The sequence below is a fragment of the Rattus norvegicus genome, chromosome 6, assembly GCF_021556685.1.
Source record: "Rattus norvegicus strain SHRSP/BbbUtx chromosome 6, alternate assembly SHRSP_T2T, whole genome shotgun sequence".
Taxonomy (NCBI): Eukaryota; Metazoa; Chordata; class Mammalia; order Rodentia; family Muridae; genus Rattus; species Rattus norvegicus.
Genome location: NC_141539.1, coordinates 27,545,808 through 27,569,049, shown reverse-complemented (window position 1 = coordinate 27,569,049; position 23,242 = coordinate 27,545,808). Strand labels below are relative to the sequence as shown.

General features: G+C 39.6%; 1 pseudogene across 1 annotated transcript; it reads right to left on the bottom strand.

Moving 5' to 3' along the window:
* Positions 1-7,437: 7,437 nt before the first annotated feature.
* Positions 7,438-9,932, bottom strand: LOC148005097 (small nuclear ribonucleoprotein Sm D2 pseudogene; annotated as a pseudogene). Its single transcript, XR_015623443.1, has one exon. The product of XR_015623443.1 is annotated as a small nuclear ribonucleoprotein Sm D2 pseudogene (transcript).
* Positions 9,933-23,242: the final 13,310 nt, after the last annotated feature.

Genomic DNA, 23,242 nt, shown 5'->3' with positions numbered 1-23,242 from the left:
GCTTCCTTTGCTCAGCATGTCTGGAAAATGGAGGAGGATGACAGATCTCAAAGCAATTAAGATTTTTCAGTCAGTGAGTTCCCTATGGCCCAGAATCCCATTGCCTTCCTTCTGGCCAAAAGAATGAACTATCATAGTGATTGATCTAAAAGATTGTTTTTTCACAATCCTCTACAGGAATATAATAAGAAAAGGTTTGCTTTTTCAGTGCCTACCTTTAATAGAAATTGTCCAATAGAAATATATCATTGAAAAGTCCTGCCACAGAGCCACAGATATAAGCAAGCATCACCAACAGAATATAAGATATAGAAGAAAGAATCTCAGACATAGAAGATACCATAGAAGATATTGACACAACAGTCAAAGAAAATGCAAAGCATAAGACATTCCTAACCCAAAACATCTAAGAAATCCAGCACACAATGAAAAGACCAAACCTAAGTGTTATGGTTTGAATATGCTTGGCCCAGGGAGTGACACTATTTGAAGTTGTGGCATTGTTGGAGTAGGTGTGTCATTGTGGGCATAGGCTTTAAGACCCTCATCCTAGCTGCCTGGAAGTCAGTGTTCTGCTAGCAACCTTCAGATGAAGATACAAAACTCTCAGCTCCTCCTGTACCATGCCTGCCTTGTTGATAATAGACTGAACCTCTGAACCTGAAAAACAGTCCCAATTAAATGTTGTCCTTATAAGAGACACCTTCATCATGGTGTCTCTTCACAGCCATAAAACCCTAATTAAGACACTAAGAATTATAGGAATAGAAGAGAGTGAAGATTCCCAGCTCAAAGGGCCTGAAAATATCATCAACAAAATCAGAGAAGAAAACCTCCCCAACCTAAAAATAAAATGGCCATGAAAGTACAAGAAGCCTACAGACCACCAAATAGATTGGACCCCTCAGAAAATGCTCCTGTCATGTAATAAGCAAAGCACTAAATGCACAGTACAAAGAAAGAATATTAAAAGCTGCAAGGGAAAAAACCCAAGTGACACATAAAGGCAGACCTATCAGAATTACACCAGACTTCTCAACAGAGACCTTAAAAGACAGAAAATCTTGAACAGATGTCATGTGGACACTAAAAGAACATAAATGCTAGCCCAAATTACTATACCCAGCAAAACTCTCAATCATTATAGATGGATAAACTAAAATATTCGACGACAAAACCAAATTTAAACAATATATATCTACTAATCCAGCCCTACAGAGGATTCTACAAGGAAAACCCCAACACAAGGAGAGTATCTACACCAAAGAAAAAACAAGAAATTAATCGTCATACAGCAAACACAAAAGGAGAGAATCACACACAGGTAGTTCTACCACCAACGACAAACATAACAGAAACCAATAATCATATGTCTTTAATATCTTTCAACATCAATGGACTCAATTCCCAAATAAAAAGACATAAACAGACTGGATATATAAGCAGGATCCAGCATTTTGCTGCATTGAAGAAACACACCTCATAGACAAAGACAGACAACATATAAGAGTTAAAGGCTGTAAAAAAGGTTTCCAAGCAAATGGTTCCAAGAACAAGTGCGAGTTGCCATTCTAATATGCAATAAAATAGGCTTTCAATCAAAAGATATAAAATGAGATGGGTAAGGACACTTCATATTCATCAAAGGACATCCACCAAGATAAAATCTCAATTCTAAACATCTACACCCCAAATGCAAGGGCACCCACATTCATAAAAGAGCTTTACTAAAGTTCAAAACACACACTGAACCTTACACAATAATGGTGGACAACTTCAATACCCCACTCTCAACAATGGACAAGTCATTGAAACAGAAACTAAACAGAGACACCATGAAATTAACAGAAGTTATGAACCAAATGGATTTAACAGATATTTACAGAACTTTCACCCCAAAATAAGAGAATATACTTTCTTCTCAGCACCTCATGTAACCTTCTCCAAAACTCACTATATAATCGGACAGAAAACAATACAAGAAGATTGAAATAATTCCATACATCCTATCAGATCACCACAAACTAAGGCTAGACTTCAATAACAACAAAAATAACAGAAAGCCCACATACCCATGGAAACTAAATAACTCTCAATGATAATTTGGTCAAGGAGGAAATCAAGAAAGGAATAAAAGACTTTCTAGACTTCAGAGAAAACAAAGACACAGCATACCCAAACTTATGAGACACAATGAAAGCAGTACTAAGAGAAAAAAATGGCATTAAGTGCCCTCATAAAGAAACTGGAGAGATCCTACACTAGCAACTTAACAGCACACCTGAAAGCCCTAGAACAAAAAGAAGCAAGCATATGCAAGAGGAGCACTTAGCAGGAAATAATCAAACTCAGGACAGAAATCAACCAGTTAGAAACAAAGAGAACAATACAAAGAATCAATAAAACCAAAAGCTGGTTCTTTGAGAAAATCAAAAATATAGATAAACCCTTAGCCAAATTAACAAAAGGACACAGAAACAGTATCCAAATTAACAAAATCAGAAATAAAAAGAGAGACATAGCAACAGGAACTGAGGAAATTCAAAAAATCATCAGCTCATACTATAAAAGCCTTTCTCAACAAAACTGGGAAATCTGGATGAAATGTATGACTTTTTAGAGAGATAGCATGTACAAAAGTTAAATCAAGAGCAGGTAAGCCAAACAGTCTCATATCCACTAAAGAAATAGATGAAGTCATTAAAAAAAATCTCCCAAACAAACAAACAAAAGCCCAGGGACAGATGGCTTTAGTGCAGAATTCTTCCAGACCTTCAAAGAAGAGCTAATACCAACACCCTCAAACTATTCCACACAATAAAAATAGAAGGAACACTACCTAACTTACTCTATAAAGCCACAGTTACTCTGATACCTAAACCATACAAAGACCCAAAAAAGAAAGAAAACTTCAGACCAATTTCCTTCATGAATACTGATGCAAAAAAATACTCAATAAAATTCTGGTAAACTGAATCCAAGAACACATCAAAACTATCATTCACCACAATCAAGTAGGCTCCATCTCAGGGATGCAGAGATGGTTCAATATACAGAAATCTATTAAAGTAATCCACTATATAAACAAACTCAAAGGAAATCACAGGATCATCTCATTAGATGCTGCAAAGTCTTTGAGAAAATACAACACCCCTTCATGTTAAAAGTATTAGATCAAGAATTCAAGGCCCTTACCTAAACATAATAAAAGAAATATTCAGCAAACCAATAGACAACATCAAACTAAATAAAGAGAAACTTGAAGCAATTTCACTAAAATTGGGGACTAGACAAGGCTGCCCACTCTCTATCTGTGCAATATAGTACTCAAAGTTCTAGCCAGAGCAATTACACAGCAAAAGGAGGTCAAAGGGGTAAAATTGGAAAGGAAAAAGTCAAGATATCACTAGTTGCAGATGATATGATAGTATATGTAAGTTACTCCAAAAATTCCACCAGAGAATTCCTACCACTGATAAACAACTTCAGCAAAGTGGGTGGATATAAATTTAACACAAACAAAGAAGTAGCCTTCCTCTACTCAAAGGATAAAGAGACTGAGAATGAAATTAGGGAAATGACACCCTTCACAATAGTCACAAACAATATAAAATATCTTGGTGTGACTCTAACAAAGTAAGTGAAAGATCTGTACAATAAGGACTTCAAATCCCTGAAAAAAGAAATCAAAGAAGACCTCAGAAAAATGGAAAGATCTTCCATACTCATGGATTGGTAGAATTAACATAGTAAAAATGGCCATCTCACAAAAAGCAATCTACAGATTCCATACAATCCCCATCATGATTCCAACACAGTTTTTCACTGACATGGAAAGAGCAATTCTCAATTTCATATGGAAAGAAAAAAAAAAAAACCCAGGATAGTGAAAACGATTCTTAACAATAAAAGAGCTTCTGGGGGAATCACCATCCCTGACTTCAAGCTATGTTACAGAGCAATGGTGATAAACAAAACAAAACAAACAAAAAACAAATGCTATTGGTACAGAGACAAACAGGTTGACCAATGAATAGAATTAAAGACACAGAAATAAGCCCATGCATTTATGGACACTTGATCTTTGACAAAGAAGTCAAAAAGATGCTCTAACACAGAACATGTGCTCCACTGTTTTCATAGCAGCCTTGGTTATAATATCCAGAAGCTGGAAACAACCTTGATGTCTCTTGACAGAACAATGGATACCGAAAATGTGGTACGTTTACACAATGGAATATTGTTCAGCTATTAAAAATGATGACTTCACAAATTTTGCAGGCAAATGGATAAAACTAGAAAATATCATCCTAAGTGAGGTAACCCAAATCTAAAAGGACATACATGGTATGTACTTGATGATGACTGGATGTTAGCCCCAAATCTGAGAATACCCACGATACAACTCACAGACCATATAAAGCTTAACAAGAAGGAAGGCTGAAGTGTGGATCCTTTGATCTCACTTAGAAGGGGAAACAAAATAATCATGAGAGGTAGAGGGAGGAAGGGTCCTGGGTGGGAGAGGGGAGAGGGAAAGAAAAGGGGGCAGGTTCAGGTATGGGACTAGACATAAGGGAAGTCCAGAGGGCCAGAAGAATAAATAGAGATGTGTAACAGTGTAACCACTAGATAGTCTCAGGCACTAGGGATGCAAGAAGTCCACAGGACCCATAGAGGATGACATTATTTGAAATACCCAACAGCAAAGAGATAGAATCTAGAGAGACCATGTTTAGTAGATAGGCATAGTCCTCAGTCGAGGCAAGGGGCCATTCACCCATCTCAAAAATTTTAACCCAGAATTGTTCCTGCCTAAAGGAAATGCAGGAATAAAAAAATGGAGAGACTGAACCACAGACAGCCCCACCTTGACATCTATCCCATCCACAGACACCAAACCCTAACACTATTGCTGATGCCAAGAAGTGCTTGCAGACAGGAGCCTAGAATGACTGTCCTCTGAGTGGTTTTATCATTACTTGACTAAGACAGATGCAGACACTCACAGCCAGCCATTGGACTGTGTCTGAGGACCCCAATGGAAGAGTTAGGGGAGGACTAAAGGAGCTAAAAGGGATTGCAACCCGAAAGAAGGACAACAATATCAACTAACAGGACCCCCCGCCCAGAGCTCCCAGGGACTAAACCACCAACCAAAGTGGGTGGGTCCATGACTCCCAGTACATATATAACAGAGGATTACCTTATCTAGCATCAATGGAAGGGGAGGTACTTGATCCTGTGGAGACATGTTGCCCCAGAAAAGGGGGATGCTAGAGGGGTGAGGCAGGAGTAGGGGGGAAGTACCCTCTTAGAGGAAAAGGGGAGGGGAGATGTGACGGGGGTTTACAGAGGGGAGACTGGGAAGGAGGACATTTGACATGTAAATAAATAAAATAATCAATAAAAAATTCTCAAAAAACTACTAAAACAGAAAAAAAGAAAAGTCCCGTCACAAGAAATGTTAAATAGACCTACCTTTTGTCAATATTTTGTACAACAGCCATTGAAGATGATTCGGTTTCCTCAATCCACTATTTATCATTGTATGGATGATAGCCTATTAGCTGATTCAGCAATAAATATCCTGGAAAGAATGTTTGATGAAGTAAAAAAAAAAAAAACTTGCCTTGCTGGGGATTTCAAATCATTCCTGAAAAATTACAAAGAGGGGATTCAATTAATTATATAGAATATAGAATAAGTCTATAAAAGGTTGGGCCACAAAAGGTGCAAATCAGAAGAAACCAATTAAGGATTCTTAATGACCTTCAAAAACTACTAGGAGATATTAACTTGCTGTGGCCTGCAATTAGTTTGGCTACTCAAGAGCGAGGCAATGTATTTCAAACCTTACAAGGTGATAAAGATTTAAATAGCCCAGGGAAATTATCAACTAAGGCTGAAAAAGAGTTAGCTCTGGTAGAAAGAAAATTGCAGGATACACATCTAGATCATATTGATTCAAAGAAGGCCTGTATCTTAGTTATCTTGCCTTCTACTCATTCCCCTACAGGAATTCTCATGCACAGGGAAGATTATATCTTAGAATGGCTATTTTTAGCACATAAGCAAAGTAAGAAATTAAAAACCTGCATAGAAAAAATTTCTGAATTGGTAATAAAGGAAAGATGAGTCTTCAACAATTAGCTGGAATGGATCCAGCTGAAATTGTGGTACCTTTTACTAGTGCAGAGATTACCTGGTTATGGACACAAGATGAACATTGGCAAGGATCATACAGTAATTACTTGGGAGGGATTAACTACAGATGCCCTAAAAGTAAGCAACTTTAGTTCATAAAAAGGACTAATTGGAGTCTCCCTCATGTGATAAAAAGAACTCCAATTACTAGAGCCCTTTCATTTTATACTGATGTTAATAAATCAGAAAAGGCAAGATATAAACCAAAAGATATAAGTAAGGTGGCTTATAGTCCCTATAAATTGGTTTAAAAATCTGAATTATATGCAACATTTATGGTGTTATCAGATTTTTCAAGAGTCTCTTAATATACTGACTGACTCTCAATAAGTAGATTGGGCTTTTTACATAGAGAGACTGCTGAACTTATCCAGGATGTTTCTGAATTGAGTTCAGTTTATTCAGCCATAACAAATGATCAAGAATAGGAGTTGTCCGCTGTATATAACACACATAAGATCTTATACAGGGCTGACGGGCCCTCTGGCACAAAGTAATAACAAAATTGATCAGCTATTGATAGGAACTATGCTAGAGGCTTCGGAATTCCATTAAAAAGAAAAACACTGTTAACAGCAAAGGTTAAAGGAAAGCATTCTCTATCAATTGGCAACAAGCCAAGGAAATTATAAGGCAATATCCTGCTTGCTCATTATATAACCAAACTCCATTACCTACAGAAAGTAACCCTAAATGTACCCAAAGAAATGAAATTTGACAAATAAATGAGTTCCGTTCACAGAGTTTGGTAAACTGAAATCTGTGCATCATACTATAGACACATAGTCAGAATTCCAATGGGCAACTGTCTTAGCTTTAGAAAAGGCTGATTTTATAATTACACATTTGTTAGAAGTTATGGACATTATGGGGATACCCATACAAATTAAAACAGAAAATGGCTGGGAATATGTCTCTAATAAGATGAAGCAATATTTTACATATTATAATATAAAACATGTTATAGGCATATCGCATAATCCTACAGGACAAGCAAGTGTGGAGAGATCCAATTGTACTCTAAAAGAGATGCTTAACAGGAAAAAGGAGGCAACAAAGACCCCCAGAGATAGATTACATCGTGCTTTATTAACCTTAAATCCTTTAAATGCTAATGAACAAAAAACTACAGCTGCTGAAAGACATTGGCTTGTGGGGGGAATACTGAACTAATACAACCTGTTTATTTTAAGGTTGTCCTAACATCAGAATGGAAAACAGGAAATGTATTACTCTGAGGGAGAGGTTATGCCTATCTTTCCACAGGAAAAGGAAAGCTACAGGCTGCTTCCAATTTGATAAAAATCAAACATGACAAAGGGAGACTCCCTGAAGACCTTGGCTATGGACAAGAAAGAGAGTGACAAGGTCAACAAGATAGGTGATGTATCTGTGGTGATGCGTAGATCTCTGTACACAGAGACAGCTCTGGGTCAGGCTGAGACTTAAATGTCTGTAAACAGCCAATAACACTTATTGGGTACAAAATTCTCAGGACATTACTGCATACCATTCTTTAAGATGGCATGAATGGAAATTTATATTTAGTTTGATTACGTGATCAAACTAACCTCTAGAGACAGGTAGTTGTCTTTCGTCATTGATCTTCCTGAACTGATCTGTGCGCCCTGCATGTTCCACATGAAGATGTTTACAGAGCTGTGTGTTGCTTTAAGGATTGTATATTGCAGAATGAAAGAGGACAGAGACAGCCCTGACAAGACTCACATTTTGGGGTGCTGAGATTCTGAAACCTTCCATTCCAGCTCCTTGCTTGATTCTACATCAACTACATCGAAGCTGTTTCCTCTGAAGACTTGCTTCCAAGACATTTCCAAAACAGCTAGCTCACCCATCCAGCCGTTCAGACGGTTACAGTCAGAACTTTAGCTAAGCCATGAACTTTCTCAGCACATAGAGACTGAAAGGCAAAGGATGCCAGCTAGCCATCCTTTGACAAAATCAACTTTTTTCTTTTTTTAAAAAATAAAAAGCACAGGGTTTTATTTCTAGCTCATTGGGCAGGGCTCTGCAGGACTCGGCTGGGCAGGGAGCAGGCTCTCAGAGGGCTGAGGCTGGCCTCCACTTTACTTGCCAGCAATGAGCGGGTTCCACAGCACCACAATGACCGAGTTCCCACCCAGGAACATCTTGGAGATGTAGCGGTGCTTGTTGATAGGCTTGGACTTCTTCTTGCCCTTGCTGCTCTTGGGGACCTCAGTCCACATCTCCTTCACATTTTCCAGCACCAGGTTGCAGTGCCTATCAAAGGCCTTCACCCGGCCCAGGAGTTTCTTGTTACAACAGTTAATGAGCATTTGCCTGTTGTTTTTGACCGACTGTGTGAGCACCGAGAGGGGACCTGTGTTGAATTCCTCCTCTCCCGCTTCTGCAGCTCCTCTGGGGTCATCTCACTCTTGGGTTTATTGAGGAGATTCATGGTAAAGGTTTCGCTAGCAGATTACTCCTACCTCCAAGCGCGTTGCTTTAGCCTTTCACAAAATCATTTTTTTTCAGGGCTGTGAAAGGTACCCTGATTCCTGGTAAAGATAGGTCGAATCCCTGGAGACCCTAAAAGGGATGGCAGGCGCAATCCCAGTCTCACATAGCTGCAGCCCCCCACCATCACCACACACACACACACACAGAGAGACCCCTGTAGAAAGGTTGAGACAGATAAGTCATGTAGGGCAATGCCCCAAGCCCCTCCTCCACAAATGAGGACGTGACCATAGGTCAAGTAGGCTCAAGATAGATCCTGTAGAAACAGGACCACGCCCCAAATATGTAGATGAGTTCTTCACAAGCTCTCAGGACAAAGGAATCAGAAGTACCTTCTGTCAGACACTGACCCATCCAAAAACTGTATTTAAGAATCATGTTCAGAACCTCCACATCAAACCAGATACACTCAAACTAATAGAAGAAAAAGTGGAGAAGAATCTCGAACACATGGGCACTGGAGAAAATTTCCTGAACAAAACACCAATTGGTTTATGCTCTAAGATCAAGATTCAACAAATGGGATCTCATAAAACTGCAAAGCTTCTGTAAGGCAAAGGACACCGTTGTTAGGACAAAATGACAACCAACAGATTGGGAAAAGATCTTTACCAATCCTACAACTGATAGAGGGCTTATATCCAAAATATACAAAGAACCCAAGAAGTTAGACTGCAGGGAGACAAATAACCCTATTAAAAATGGGGTTCAGAGCTAAACAAACAATTCACAGCTGAGGAATGCCGAATGGCTGAGAAACACCTAAAGAAATGTTCAACATCTTTAGTCATAAGGGAAATGCAAATCAAAACAACCCTGAGATTTCACCTCACACCAGTGAGAATGGCTAAGATCAAAAACTCAGGTGACAGCAGATGCTGGCGAGGATGCGGAGAAAGAGGAACACTCCTCCATTGTTGGTGGGATTGCAGACTGGTACAACCATTCTGGAAATCAGTCTGGAGGTTCCTCAGAAAATTGGACATTGAACTACCTGAGGACCCAGCTATACCTCTCTTGGGCATATACCCAAAAGATGCCCCAACATATAAAAAAGACACATGTTCCACTATGTTCATAACAGTCTTCTTTATAATAGCCAGAAGCTGGAAAGAACCCAGATGCCCTTCAACAGAGGAATGGATACAGATAATGTGGTACATCTACACAATGGAATATTACTCAGCTATCAAAAACAATGACTTTATGAAATTCATAGGCAAATGGATGGAACTGGAAAATATCATCCCGAGTGAGCTAACCCAATCACAGAAAAACACATGGTATGCACTCATTGATAAGTGGCCATTAGCTCAAATGCTCAAATTACCCTAGATGCACAGAACACATGAAACTGAAGAAGGATGACCAAAATGCGAATGCTTCACTCCTTCTTTAAAAGGGGAACAAAAATATCCTTGGGAATAGGGAGCCAAAATTTAGAACAGAGGCAGAAGGAACACCCATTCAGAGCCTGCCCCACATGTGGCCCATACATATACAGCCACCAAACTAGATAAGATGGATGAAGCAAAGAAGTGCAGGCTGACAGGAACCGGATGTAGATATCTCCTGAAAGACACAGCCAGAATACAGCAAATACAGAGGCGAATGCCAGCAGCAAACCACTGAACTGAGAACAGGACCCCCGTTGAAGGATTCAGAGAAAGAACTGGAAGAGCTTGAAGGGACTTGAGACCCCATATGAACAACAATGCCAACCAACCAGAGCTTCCAGGGACTAAGCCACTACCCAAAGACTATACATGGACTGACCCTGGACTCTGACCTCATAGGTAGCAATGAATAGCCTAGTAAGGGCACCAGTGGAAGGGGAAGCCCTTGGTCCTGCCAAGACTGAAGCCCCAGTGAAGGTGATTGTTGAGGGGAGGGCAGGAATGGGGGGAGGATGGGGAGGGGAACACCGATAGAGAAGGGGAGGGGAAGGGGTTAGGGGATGTTGGCCCGGAAACCGGGAAAGGGAATAACAATCGAAATGTAAATAAGAAACACCCAAATTAATAAAGATAAAAAAAATCATGTTCAGAATTAAAAGTGTGCAGGAATTATTCCATCATCTGAGAACTTCTGTCAAAAGAGCTATAACACCACCACATGGGAAGAGATCTGCTCTCCCAAAATCTCCGCCAGAAGCTCTCCTGCACCCCTTGCCAACTAGTCAGTCTCCTGCTGGCTCAGCCTTGCCAAGCAACCAAAGCAGGAGCAGCAGAAAGGAGAAGGACCCGCAGCCACAAAAGCTGTTCCCCCTCCCTGCCCAAGTTCTCTCCCTTCACCTGAACCCATACACCTAGTCTGCCCAGCGATCTCCGGGAAAAGTCCCAGGTGCCAGAGCCCCACAAGGAATAGCCTGCAAATGCTTAACTTTGGACAGAGAGGAAACTACAGAGCTTAAACTTAGGGATTTCTACCTTTCTCTTCCTCCTCTCTATCCTTCCTTCTTAGGTAAATGAGAGGAGGTTGGGAAGGAAAATGGGAGATAAAGTAATATTATAGAAATTAGAGAAATAGACAAATAGAGATAGGGCATTACATTTACTCTTAAACAAAGCATTGTATAGCCATAATCTTACATTGGTAGAAACATTTATATTTGATGCAAAATTGAGGCTTTAATTTCTTACATTGGTACAGGATAGATAGATAGATAGATAGATAGATAGATAGATAGATAGATAGATAGATGAGAGAGAGAGACAGGTTTAAGGTTTTAATTGGTATAAAATTTTGTATATTGATAAAAAATTTAAAATTAATATTGTTACTCTTAGATGTACATTGCATCTATGCAACTCATAAGAATACAAAGGCTTAGTCCTTTATATAGCTGCTATTACAAACTGTTTAGAATGATTAAGTAATGTGATTAAGTAATATTTACTACTTACAGGCAGCAAAACTCATGGCTACTAGATTCTAATTTAGTTAAACACAACAAGTGTTTTCACAATTATTCAAATAGTAAATAGCTAAGCATCATAATGTTTGACAATTCAGTTATGCTATATATTTAGGTGGTCTTCAAAAAATGTCAGAGATTCATAGACTATGGCATTTAATATTACTTCATCATCAAAGATCATTTGACTATGAGACAGGTGTGCTCCTGTCAGTATCCCCTCTCCACTTCAAGGTAGATATTGAGCATCATTACCTCCATGCAAGTTCCTTTGGTCGTGGTAAGGTAGCCACTGGACAAGAAAGGCCCCAATTCATCTGTAGACAAAAATACTATCCAAAAAGATGTGGGATAGTCGACTGCTAAGCTCTGCCATGACAGAAGACAGGGTAAGCTGATCCTTCTTATTCCCACATCACTTAAGGTCTGTCAGATGGTTCTGGGCTGTACGACTGAAGACAGATGCTCCAACATTATAAGAAATTAGAGGAGTGTCCAGGCAGTGAACTGACTCCACCGATTATGATTTTGAAGTTATGTCTTTGTGCTTCCTACACATTCAGGTAATATTCAGTACCTTCTCGGATCTCTGAAGAGGTTGAAGACTAGTAATGTCTTAAAATCAAACTTAAATTGTTTAGCATTAAGGAAGATGATCTAGATTTGGCATTTTATATTTATTTTTATTGGATATTTTATGTATTTACATTTCAAATGTTATCCCCTTTACTCCCTCTCACATCCCCCCTCCTCTCCTACCCCTGCTTTTATGAAGATGCTCCCACTCTCACCCACCCACTCCCACCTCAACACCCTGGCATTCCCCTACACTGGAAAAATGAGGGTTAGGTAAAAGCATAATGGTGGCTTCAAAAAATGGATTGGTTGTAGTTCCTTCTGTTTCTATTTTGTAGAATAGTTTGAAGAGTGTTGGTATTACCTCTTCTTTGAAGGTCTGATAGAATTCTGCACTAAACGCATCTGATCCTGAGCTTTTTTTATTTAATTTTTTTATTGGATATTTCTTTATTTACATTTCAAATGTTATCCCCTTTCCCGGTTTCCTGTCCATAAACCCACTACCCCCTTCCCTTCTTCTATAAGGGTGTTCCCCTCCCCATCCACCCCCCCCCCTTACTGCAACCCTCCACAACAATTCCCTACACTGGGGTTCCAACCTTGGCAGGACCAAGGGCTTCTCCTTCCATTGGTGCCCAGTGGTTTAGTCCCTGGAAGCTCTGGTTGGTTGGCATTGTTGTTGTTATGGGGTTACAAGCCTCTTCAGCTCTTTCAATCCTTTTTCTAATTCCTCCAATGGAGGTCCTATTCTCAGTTCAGTGGTCTGCTGCTAGCATTTGCCTCTGTATTTGACATGCTCTGGTTGCGTCTCTCAGGAGAGATCTATATCCAGTTCCTGTCAGCATGCACTTCTTAGCTTCATCAATCTTATCTAGTTTTGGTGGCTGTATATAGATGGGCCACATGTGGGGCAGATTCTGAATGGCCGTTCCTTCAATCTCTGCTCTAAGCATTGCCTCCATATCCCTTCCTATTGATATTTTTGTTCCTCCCTTTAAGAAGAAGTGAAGAATCCGCATTTTGGTCATCCTTCTTCTTGAGCTTCACGTGGTCCGTGGATTGCATCTTGGGTAATTCAAGCTTTTGGGCTAATATCAATGAGTGCATACCATGTGTGTTTTTCTGTGATTGGGTTACCTCACTCAGGATGATATTTTCCACTTCCATCCATTTGCCTACGAATTTCATAGTCATTGCTTTTGATAGCTGAATAGTATTCCATTGTGTAGATGTACCACATTTTCTGTATCCATTCCTCTGTTGAAGGGCATCTGGGTTCTTTCCAGCTTCTGGCTATTATAAATAAGGCTGCGATGAACATAGTGGAGCATGTGTCTTTGTTGTATATTGAAGCATCTTTTCGGTATATGCCCAGGAGAGGTATAGCTGGGTCCTCAGGCAGTTCAATGTCCAATTTTCTGAGGAACCTCCAGACTGATTTCCAGAATGGTTGTACCAGTCTGCAATCCCACCAACAATGGAGGAGTGTTCCTCTTTCTCCACATCCTTGCCAGCATCTGCCGTCACCTGAGTTTTTTATCTTAGCCATTCTCACTGGTGTGAGGTGGAATCTCAGGGTTGTTTTGATCTGCATTTCTCTGATGACTAAGGATGTTGAACATTTGTGTAGGTGCTTCTCAGGGTTGGGAGACTTTTAATGACTGCTTCTATTTCTTTAGGTGTTGTGTGAATGTTTAGATGGTTTATCTGTTCCTCATTTAACTTTGGTACCTGGTATCTGTCTAGAAAAATTGTCCATTTCATCCACATTTTCCAGTTTTGTTGAGTACAGGTTTTTGTGGTAGAATCTGATAATTTTTTTGAATTTCCTCAATTTCTGTTGTTATGTCTTCCTTTTCATTTCTGATTTTTGTTAACTTGGATACTGTCTCTGTGCCTTCTAGCTAGTGTGGCTAAGTGTTTATCTTATTGATTTTCTCAAATAACCAAGCTCCTGGTTTTGTTGATTCTTTGTATATTTCTTTTTGTTTCTTCTTGGTTGATTTCAACTCTGAGTTTGATTATTTCTTGATGTCTACTCCTCTTGGGTGTATTTGCTTCTTTTTGTTCTAGAGCTTTCAAGTGTTCTGTCAAGCTGTTAGTGTATGATCTCTCGAGTTTCTTTTTGGAGGCACTCAGAGCTATGAGTTTTCCTCTTAACACTGCTTTCATTGTGTCCCATAAGTTTTTGGTATGTTGTGCCATCATTTTCATTAAATTCTAAGAAGTCTTTAATTTCTTTATTTCTTCCTTGACCAGGTTATCATTGAGTAGAGCATTGTTCAGCTTCCATGTGTATGTGGGCTTTCTGTTGTTTTTGTTGTATTGAAAACCAGCCATTGTCTGTGGTGATCTGATAGGATGCATGGGATTATTTCATCTTCTTGTATCTGTTGAGCCCTGTTTTGTGACAGATTATATGGTCACTTTTGATGAAGGCACCATGAGGTACTGCAAAGAAGGTATATTCTTAGTTTTAGGATGAAATGTTCTACAGATAGCTGTTAAATCCATTTGGTTCATAACTTCTGTTAGTTACTCTATATCTCTGTTTCCATGATCTGCCCATTGATGAGAGTGGGATGTTGAAGTCTCCCACTATTGTTGTGGTACAATGTATGCTTTGAGCTTTTGTAAAGTTTATTTTATGAATGTGGGCACCCTTGTATTTGGGGTGTAGATGTTCAGAATTGAGAGTTCATCTTGGTAGATTTTTCCTTTGAGGAGTATGAAGTGTCCTTCCTTATCTTTTTTGATAACTTTTGGTTGAAAGTTGATTTTATTCAGTATTAAAATGGCTACTCCAGCTTCTTTCTTGGGACCATTTGCTTGGAAAATTGTTTTTCCAAGAGCCTTTTACTCTGAGGTAGTGTTTGTCTTTGTCACTGAGGTGTGTTTCCTGTATGTAGCAAAATGCTGGTCCTGTTTATATATCTAGTTTGTTAGTCTATGTTCTTTTATTGGGGAATTGAGTCCATTGATGTTAAGAGATATTAAGGCATAGTGATTGTTGTTTCCTGTTATTTTTGTTGTTAGAGGTGGAATTAAGTTTGTGTGGCTATCTTCTTATTGATTTGTTGCAAGATTACTTTCTTGCTTTTTCTTGGGTGTAGTGTCCCTCCTTGTGTTGGAGTTTTCCATCTATTATCCTTTGTAGGGCTGGATTTGTGGAAAGATGTTGTGTAAATTTGGTTTTGGCACAGACCATCTTGGTTTCTCCATCTATGGTAATTAAGAGTTTTGCTGGATATAGTAGCCTGGGCTGGCATTTGTGTTCTCTTAGGGTCTGTGTGACATCTGCCCAGGATCTTCTAGCTTTCATGGTCTCTGTTGAGAAGTCTGGTGTAATTCTGATAGGTCTGCCTTTATATGTTACTTGACCTTTTTCCTTACCGCTTTTATTATTTTTGTTTTGTGCATTTGGTATTTTGATTATTATGTGACAGGAGGAATTTCTTTTCTGGTCTAATCTATTTGGAGTTCTGTAGGCTTCTTGTATGTTTATGGGCATCTCTTTCTTTAGGTTACGGAAGTTTTCTTCCAAAATTTTGTTGGAGATATTTACTGGTCCTTTAAGTTGGGAACCTTCACTCTCTTCTATATCTATTATCCTATAGTTTGGTCTTCTCATTTGTCCTGGATTTCCTGGATGTACTGAGTTAGGAGCATTTTTCATTTTGCATTTTTGACTATTATGTCAATATTTTCTGGGGTTTCTTCTGCCCCTGAGATTCTCTCTTCTATCTCTTGTATTCTGTTGGTGATGCTTGCATCTGTGACTCCTAATCTCTTCCCTAGGTTTTTTTTATCTTCAGGATTGTCTCTCTGTGTGATTTCTTTATTATTTCTATTTCCATTTTTAGATCCTGGATGGTTTTATTCAATTCCTTCACCTGTTTGGCTGTGTTTTCCTGTATTTCTTTAAGGGATTTTTGTGTTTCCGCTTTAAGGGCTTCTACTTGTTTACCTGTGTTCTCCTGTGTTTCTTTAAGGGAGTTTTTTATGTCCTTCTTAAAGTGCTCTATCATCATCGTGAGATGTGATTTTATCCAAATATTGCTTTTCCAGTGTATTGGGGTAACCACGATTTGCTGTGATGGGAGAACTGGGTTCTGATGATGCCAAAGAGCCTTGGTTTCTGTTGCTTAAGTTCTTGCACTTGTCTCTCACTATCTAGATATCTCTAGTGTTAGTTGGTCTTGCTGTCTCTGACTGAAGTTTGTCCTTCCTGTGGGCCTGTGGTCCTGTGATCTTAGGAGTGAGAGCACTCCTGGAAGCCCAGCTCTCTCCAGGATGGATTTGGGTACAGAGAGCTATAGGACTGTCTTAGCTCTGGAGTGCAGATGGAAACAGGAAGGATCCTGTCCCAAGCTGATCTGTGGCTCCTGTGCCCTGTGCACTCTTGGCAGGTCCCTATTTGGGCAGTTATTGGAGTGAAAGTGGGTTTCTCACCTGTGGACCCAGGAGCAAGAGCACTCCTGGAAGACCAGCTCTCTCCAGGCAGGACTCAAGTATGGAGGCCTGTAGGGCAGTCCCAGCTCCAGAGCACAGATCCATGATCTAGATTTGTAAGGATGAATTTCAGATGGGAAGATAAGTTAAAATGAACATGATTCAGGGACAGAATTGTAAAATCTTTAGTTAGAATAGATGGTAGAGTACTTTATCTAAATTGACAAATATCAATGACTGGCTATTCAGTATATATCATACTTCATAACTTACATAATTTTTATGAGTATGCTCAGTTTATATCTGAGGGGAAAGAGCCTTTTATTATTGGAGAAAAAGGGGAAAATGTTGTGGGTTGCCCTGATGCTGTTTGTATTTTGATGTTAATTCTGCTTCCTCAAGAGGGGCTGCCCCTGGAAAGTGCATAAACAGTTGATATCATGTGAACATCTTGCCCATTTTTTTTTATTTCTTTTTTTCGGAGCTGGGGACCGAACCCAGGGCCTTGCGCTTCCTAGGCGAGCGCTCTACCACTGAGCCAAATCCCCAACCCCACATCTTGCCCATTTTAACAGGTCAAATAAAGGCTAGAACCTATGATTGGGAAATGGAAGGAAAAGGTGTGATGGGAGGTCTTTGAGAATTCAGACAGATAGGAGGAGGAAAAGGATAGAAAGCAGGAGAGGAGAAGAAAGTAAAAATGGACCAAACCATGTGGCCAGGAGAAAGTATCAAAGGGTCTTATAGCTGGGGGATACATTAGTACAGTGATAGATCTGCCCAATCTAGGCATACAGCTTATAAATAGAATAACCAGATTGGATGTCTTTTATATGGGCAAATTATTGCAACAAATATCAGAGAGCCTAGCCTTCCAATTAACCTTCTTTTTTAAAATGCATCTTAGACTTGCTTTGTTTTGAGTTTGCTCAAGTTACTCTGGGTATTTTTTTTTAATTCTCATGTTAGAACCACCTTGTCAGTTTCTAAAACAATTGCAAAAGATGTCACTGAGATAGCTCCCGCTCCCAAACCCTGAGGGAGAGAGAGCTCACTGCCCAGACAGGTGGGCACTCCTGAGACTGCAGGGCAGGAGAGACCGCCAACACTGCCCACCCTTGCCCACATCCCTGGCCCAAGAGGAAACTGTATAGGGACTCTAGGAACAGGAAGATAGGGGCACTCAAGCCGCAGGTCCCCTGCAGTCCTGACATTGCCCGGATCTGAAGGGACCCGGTCAACAGCTGCCTGCACCCAAATCCTGTGGGAGGGAGAGCTAAACCTTCAGAGGGGCAGACACACCTGGGAAGCCAGAAGAGACTACACTCTGCCCACATTTCTGACTCCAGAGGAAAACACCTAGTGCCATCTGGACACCTGTGCACAGAGACCCAAGAAAAGACGGGGCAGGCCCTTCTGGTTGCTGCCCTCACAGAGAGCTGAAACACAGCCCCTGAGGAACGACTTCAGGCATGAGACCAGGCATAAGACCAACTTTTCTGCTCCAAATGACCTGCCTGGTGGACTCACGCCCACGGGAACAGCTGAAGAACAGAAGACAGGAACGACTACACGCCTGAAAGCAGAACACTCTGTTCCCATAACTGACTGAAAGAAAACAGGAAAACAGGTCTACAGCACTCCTGACACACAGGCCTATAAGACAGTCTAGCCACTATTAGAAATAGCAGAACAAGGTAACACTAGAGATAATCTGATGGCAAGAGGCAAGCACAGGAACCCAAGCAACAGAAACCAAGACTACATGGCATCATCAAAGCCCAATTATCCCATCAAAGCAAACACTGAATATCCAAACACACCAGAAAAGCAAGATCTAGATTTAAAATCACATTTGATCATGATGATGGAGGACTTCAAGAAAGATATAAAGAACTCCCTTAGAGAAACACAGGAAAACATAAATAAACAAGTAGAAGCCTATAGAGAGGAATCACAAAAATCCCTGAAAGAATTCCAGGAAAACACAATCAAACAGGTGAAGGAATTAAAAATGGAAATAGAAGCAATAAAGAAAGCACAAAGGGAGATAACCCTGGACATAGAAAAACAAAGGAAGAAATAAGGAGCGATAGATACAAGCATCACCAACAGAATATAAGAGATAGAAGAGAGAATCTCAGGAGCAGAAGACTCCATAGAAATCATCGACACAACTATCAAAGATAATGTAAAACGGAAAAAGCTACTGATCCAAAACATACAGGAAATCCAGGACTTAATGAAAGATCAAACCTAAGGATAATAGGTATAGAAGAGAGTGAAGACTCCCAGCTCAAAGGACCAGTAAATATCTTCAACAAAATCATAGAAGAAAACTTTCCTAACCTAAAGAAAGAGATGCCCATAAACATACAAGAAGCCTACAGAACTCCAAATAGATTGGACCAGAAAAGAAATTCCTCCTGTCACATAATAGTCAAAACACCAAATGCACAAAACAAAGAAAGAATATTAAAAGCAGTAAGGGGAAATGGTCAACATATAAAGGCAGACCTATCAGATTTACATGAGACTTCTCACCAGAGACTATGAAAGCCAGAAGATCCTGGACTGATGTCATATAGACCCTAAGAGAACACAAATGCCAGCCCAGGTTACTGAATCCAGCAAAACTCTCAATTAACATAGATGGAGAAACCAAGATGTTCCATGACAAAACCAAATTTACACAATATCTTTCTACAAATCCAGCACTATAAAGGATAATAAATGGTAAAGGCCAACATAAGGAGGCAAGCAACACCTTAGAAAAAGCAAGAAACTGATCATCTTGCAACAAAACAAAGAGAAGAAAAGCACACAAACATAATCTCATATCCAAATACGAATATAACAGGAAGCACCAATCACTATTCCTTAATATCTCTCAACATCAATGGTCTCAACTCCCCAATAAAAAGACATAGATTAACAAACTGGATACGCAATGAGGACCCAGCATTCTGCTGCCTACAGGAAACATACCTCAGAGACAAAGACAGACTGGAAAGGCTGTCTCAGAGTGAAAGGCTGGAAAACAACTTTCCAAGCAAATGGTCTAAAGAAGCAAGCCAGAGTAGCCATTCTAATAGCGAATAAAATCGATTTTCAACCAAAAGTCATCAAAAAAGATAAGGAAGGACACTTCATATTCATCAAAGGAAAACTTCACCAAGATGAACTCTCAATCCTAAATATCTATTCTCCAAATACAAGGGCACCTACATACATAAAAGAAACCTTACTAAAGCTCAAAGCACACATTGCATCTCACAGAATAATAGTAGGAGATTTCAACACCCCACTCTCATCAATGGACAGATCATGGAAACAGAAATGAAACAGAGACATAGACAGACTAAGAGAACTCATGAACCAAATGGACTTAACAGATATTTATAGAACATTCTATCCTAAAACAAAAGGATATACCTTCTTCTCACCACCTCATGGTACTTTCTCCAAAATTGACCATATAATCGGGCACAAAGCAGGCCACAACAGATACAGAAAGATAGAAATAATCCCATGCATCCTATCAGACCACCACGGGCTTAAGTTGGTCTTCAATAACCATAAGGAAAGAACGCCCACATATACATGGAAGTTGAACAACGCTCTACTCAATCTGGTCAAGGGAGAAATAAAGAAAGAAATGAAAGACTTCTTAGAATTTAATGAAAATGAAGGTACAACATACCCAAACTTATGGGACACAATGAAAGCTGTGCTAAGAGGAAAACTCATAGCGCTGAGTGCCTGCAGAAAGAAACAGGAAAGAGCATATATCAGCAGCTTGACAGCACACCTAAAAGCTCTAGAACAAAAAGAAGCAAATACACCCAGGTGGAGTAGAAGGCAGGAAATAATCAAACTCAGAACTGAAATCAACCAAATAGAAACAAAAAGGACTATACAAAGAATCAACAGAACCAAAAGCTGGTTCTTTGAGGAAAATCAACAAGATAGATAAACCCTTAGCCAGACTAACCAGATGACACAGAGAGTGTGTCCAAATTAACAAAATCAGAAATGAAAAGGGAGACATAACTACAGAATCAGAGGAAATTCAAAAAATCATCAGATCCTACTACAAAAGCCTATATTCAACAAAACTTGAAAATCTGGAGGAAATGGACAATTTCCTAGACAGATACCAGGTACCGAAGTTAAATCAGGAACAGGTAAACCATATAAACAACCTCATAACTCCTAAAGAAATAGAAACAGAAATTAAAAGTCTCCCAACCAAAAAGAGCCCAGGTCCAGATGGGTTCGGTGCAGAATTCTATCACCTTCATAGAAGACCTCATACCAATACTATCCAAATTATTCCACAAAATTGAAACAGATGAAGCACTAACAAATTCATTCTATGAAGCCATAGTTACTCTTATACCAAAACTACACAAAGACCCAACAAAGAAACAGAACTTCAGACCAATTTCCCTTATGAATATCAATGCAAAAATACTCAATAAAATTCTTGCAAGCCAAATCCAAGAGCACATGAAAACAATCATCCATCATGATCAAGTAGGCTTCATCTCAGGTATGTAGGGATGGTATAATATATATAAAACCATCAACATAATCCACTATATAATCAAATTGAAAGATAAAAAACACATGATCATTTCATTAGATACTGAGACAGCATTTGACAAAATTCAACACCCCTTCATGATAAAAGTCCTGGAAAGAACAGGAATTCAAGGCCCATACCTAAACATAGTAAAAGCCATATACAGCAAACCAGTAGCTAATATTAAACTAAATGGAGAGAAACTTGAAGCAATCCCACTAAAATCAGGGACTATACAAGGATGCCCACTCTCTCCCTACTTATTCAATATAGTTCTTGAAGTTCTAGCCAGAGCAATCAAACAACAAAAGGAGATCAAAGGGATACAGATTGGAAAAGAAGAAGTCAAAGTATCACTATTTGCAAATGATATGATAGTATATTTAAGTGATCCCAAAAATTCCACCAGAGAACTACTATAACTGATAAACACCTTCAGCAAAGTGGCTGGGTATAAAATTAACTCAAATAAATCAGTAGCCTCCCTCTACACAAAAGAGAAACAAATCAAGAAAGAAATTAGGGAATGACATCCTTCATAATAGTCCCAAATAATATAAAATACCTCGGTGTGACTTTAACCAAGCAAGTGAAAACTCTGTATAATAAGAACTTCAAGCCTCTGAAGAAAGAAATTGAAGAAGATCTCAGAAGATGGAAAGATCTCCCGTGCTCATGGATTGGCAGGGTTGATATAATCAAAATGGCCATTTTAACAAAAGCGATCTACAGATTCAATGTAATTCCCATCAAAATACCAATCCAATTCTTCAGAGAGTTAGACAGAACAATTTGCAAATTCATCTGGAATAACAAAAAACCCAGGATAGCTAAAACTATCCTCAACAATAAAAGGACTTCCGGGGGAATCACTTTCCCTGAACTCAAGAAGTATTACAGAGCAATAGTGATAAAAACGGCATGGTATTGGTACAGAGACAGACAGATAGACCAGTGGAAAGAATTGAAGACCCAGAAATGAACCCACACACCTATAGTCACTTGATTTTTGACAAAGGACAAAACTATCCAATGGAAAAAAGATAGCATTTTCAGCAAATGGTGCTGGTTCAGCTGGTGGTCAGCATGTAGAAGAATGCAGATCGATCCATGCTTATCACCATGTACAAAGCTTAAGTCCAAGTGGATCAAGGACCTTCACATCAAACCAGATACACTCAAACTAATAGAAGAAAAAATGGGGAAGCATCTGGAACACATGGGCACTGGAGAAAATTTCCTGAACAAAACACCAATGCCTTATGCTCTAAGATCAAGAATCGACAAATGGGATCTCATAAAACTGCAAAGCTTCTGTAAGGCAAAGGACACTGTTGTTAGGACAAAATGGCAACCAACAGATTGGGAAAAGATCTTTACCAATCCTACAACTGATAAAGGGCTTATATCCAAAATATACAAAGAACCCAAGAAGTTAGACTGCAGGGAGACAAATAACCCTATTAAAAATGGGGTTCAGGGGGCTGGGGATTTAGCTCAGTGGTAGAGCGCTTACCTAGGAAGCGCAAGGCCCTGGGTTCGGTCCCCAGCTCCGAAAAAAAGAACCAAAAAAAATGGGGTTCAGGGGGTTGGGGATTTGGCTCAGTGGCAGAGCGCTTGCCTAGGAAGCGCAAGGCCCTGGGTTCGGTCCGCAGCTCCAAAAAAAAAGAACCAAAAAAAAAATGGGGTTCAGAGCTAAAGAACTCACAGCTGAGGAATGCCGAATAGCTGAGAAGCACCTAAAGAAATGTTCAACATCTTTAGTCATAAGGGAAATACAGAACAAAACAACCCTGAGATTCCACCTCACACCAGTGAGAGTGGCTAAGATCAAAAATTCAGATGACAGCAGATGCTGGTGAGGATGTGGTGAAAGAGGAACACTCCTCCATTGTTGGTGGGATTGCAGACTGGTACAACCATTCTGGAAATCAGTCTGGAGGTTCCTCAGAAAATTGGACATTGAACTACCTGAAGACCCAGCTATACCTCTCTTG